The sequence below is a fragment of the Dipodomys ordii genome, unplaced genomic scaffold (genome assembly GCF_000151885.1).
Source record: "Dipodomys ordii isolate 6190 unplaced genomic scaffold, Dord_2.0 Scaffold25, whole genome shotgun sequence".
NCBI classification, from domain to species: Eukaryota; Metazoa; Chordata; class Mammalia; order Rodentia; family Heteromyidae; genus Dipodomys; species Dipodomys ordii.
In genome coordinates this window covers 23,413,434-23,416,443 of record NW_012267241.1, presented here as the reverse complement: position 1 = coordinate 23,416,443, position 3,010 = coordinate 23,413,434, and the positions used below count along the sequence as shown (strand labels likewise).

Here is a 3,010-nt window from a genome sequence, read left to right as displayed (position 1 = left end):
TGCTTGGTAAGAAATGTACGCATTATCCTGCCCATGCAATTGTAACCCCTCTGTACAGTATGTTCACAAATAAAATAAAATAAAATTAAAAAAATAAAAAAATAAAAAAAAAAGAGAAAAAAAATTCACATTTCCAGAGACCCTCTACAATAGGGACCAATCGTGAAGAAGGCATGAACAGGAACACTCTTAGGCAACCATGAATGTGAGAAGTCCACAGGAGTAAGGAAGAAGCAATGTCTGATTTCTCTGTGTGTTGAACAGGCAATCCCGGAAGATCACACAGACAGTGGAATCCCACTGTGAGTTTTGGGCATATCTTTGGAACTGGAATTTTTTTGATTCAAATGTAATTATTACATTTTATTACTGTGCCCATTATTAAAATAACCAAAGAAAAATCAATTTAAAAAATGCCCAACTGTCTGTCCAGCAGTATTGAAGTTTCAGCTTGACTGGTTCATGGTAGAGCATAAATATGTGGGCATCTGAAGCAATTCCTTACAGACCCAGCTTGGTTCTCCTCCAGTGTCTTCTCTTGGAATTGTACCTGATTTTGTTACCAGTTTTCATCCAAATCCACTGGGGAATGGGGCGATTTTGCTTTTGTTTCTTGGCCAGAAACCGCTTGATTCTGAAAGTCTTGTGAGAAGACATGATGAGATGTGTGTTCATTTTTGTTTAATATCATGAACATTTGAATTTCCTTTCTAATCTCTTCCATGACCCACTGGTGATTCATCAGTGTGTTGTTCAGCCTCCATATGTTACAGGACACTAACCCCTAAAATAAAAACTATGAAAGAAAGAAAATAGAAAAGTTTTTTAAATTAAAAAAATAGGTAGAAAAAGAGTTCTTTGAATTTTTTTTGGTGGGGGACATCTTGTATTTCCCCTGTATCCTTATCCAGTCTCTTGCTAGAGTCTCTGATCTGCTTGTGGTGTTTGGTTTTCTTGTGGCTTGATTGGTTTTCTAAGTCAGTTTGTTTGAGCAGGCAGAAAGAAGCTCTGCCTTACCCAGGAGTTTTTGATCCTCCTCCCAGGGTAATTCAGTGGGAAGGAGATCTGCTGTGAGTATCACAAAAGAGGGAGATAGCTGTTTCCTCTAGTTTGGAATTGTTGTGATGAGGCTAGGTTCTGGGTAGGGTGGAGGCCTATTGGCAAGCAGTAGCTTTTCCCTGAGGGGCTAGCTCCTGAGACACTCACAGAGCCCAGTCTGGAGCCATTCTCAGGGTTTATGTTTACTGAGTTTCAATTGTTTGTCTAGGCTGCTGTAGGGAGGGGCAACCTCTGGCTCTGTTTACCCAGTGAAGAAAGTCACTCCTCCGGGGGCAGAGCTTCTTCTGCCTTGGTGGGGTGACTTTCCTCTTGGTGGAGCTGAGCCAAGCAGGTCAGGTCAGGTTCCTGTGACCTGGTGAATGGATCCTATTGTTTTCTTCCAAGGCCTGAGTTGGAGCTAGCTGCTCAGCTGGGCCTTTGTCAGTATCAAAGATGGAGATCTTCTCCGATGGGCTACCTTCCCTCTGCGGCTCCATGAGGAGTGAGGATGTCAGGGTTCTACCCACACCAGACTCTTGGTACCTGGGTAGTCCCTGGTCTGTGATTATCAGGATGAAGATTTCTGCTCCTTGTCAGTTCTTGCTCGTGGTGAGTAGAATATGATCACCTTTGTCCCAGACTCTCTCTGTTGATATGGTGGCCCGTCAGCCACTGACACTGCAGCCAATGCTGCCACCACTGTGGCTACTGGCAAGTGCTCATATCTGTCTCCTTGACCAAGCTGCCTGCATTTTCCCTCTGGCCAAACTCTCTGTACTGTGATGGCACACTTGGTGTGATTCTCTAGCCTAGGACTGTTCACTTGAACAGTAAAACTGCTTTCTATGTGAGAACTTGTTTAGCCTCCAGCTTCTCCTCTGTAATCTTCCTTCAGACCTTCGTTGGCCTGGTTTTAAGTCTTCACAACCTTTAAGGTAGTAGCAAAGACTTTGGGAGCAGTGAGGTTTAACATAGATCTAGTCATCAAGATTCTCCACATGACAAATTCTCAGTATAAGAAGTACTTTAAATACATTTAAGGAGAACAACATTGAAAAGGAGTTATACATGTGTGTGTTCCTGTGTGTGTGTGGGGGGGGGTTGTGAGTTTTTCTCTGGTTGCTACCTTCATAAGCATTAAGTTGAAGAACTATCAGAGAGTACGGGTGCTTTGGGAGCAACAGGAACAACAAGTTGTCTGAGGGAAGTGTCCAAATGATTTTGTGAGTGAATATACTCACAGTGACCTGGAGGAAGAAATCTAGAGGATTTTCTTTAGATCTGAGCAATAGAATGGCAACTCTATAATCTGCAGGTGGATTTCTCCATTTCCATTCCTACAGAATGGACAGTTCTGCAGATTATCTGTCCTACTTGAAAATGAAAAAAAATCACTGTGTGGCTATGGGCAATGGTTCTGAAAGACACTTGAGCCATGCACAGGAAGGAGTTCCTAAACCAAGGAGGGATGACCCGAGAGACAAAATAACTTCCTAGGAAAGAAATCTGATACACAATCAGCAGAGCATGCAAAGAGTAGAGATATGAAATGAATTGTAAAACAGTATGTAGTTGAATGATCTCAAATCCCTTCTAGATCAAACTATTTCATAACTGGTGCAAATGTTTGCAAGGATGGATAAGGATAAATGAATCACTCAGTTATTTTTTTGTTGCTGTTGTTGTTTTAAAGTACTAGTTCCAAGTGCCAACATGGGTTTTTCTGTGCATTAAAATGAGAAGATTGTGTTTATAAAATACACAGTGAGTATCTGGTTGTTTGGGGTAAAGTTGAGGCTTCCACCACTGCTGTGTCCTAGCTAATAGACAGATTTTGCAGGTGAGGGGTGAGATTTTTAGACCTTCTTTCTACAAGTACTGAGTCCACATGAACAAGACACTAAACCTTACAAGGACTCAGGACAAGTCTGCCTCACTCCACCTCTTCCTATTTCCAAACTTTCCATGTTTC

At 42.0% G+C, this 3,010-nt stretch overlaps 1 pseudogene; it reads right to left on the bottom strand.

Annotated features, from left to right (window-relative positions):
- Positions 1 to 409: 409 nt before the first annotated feature.
- LOC105984625 lies at positions 410 to 659 on the bottom strand (annotated as a pseudogene).
- Positions 660 to 3,010: the final 2,351 nt, after the last annotated feature.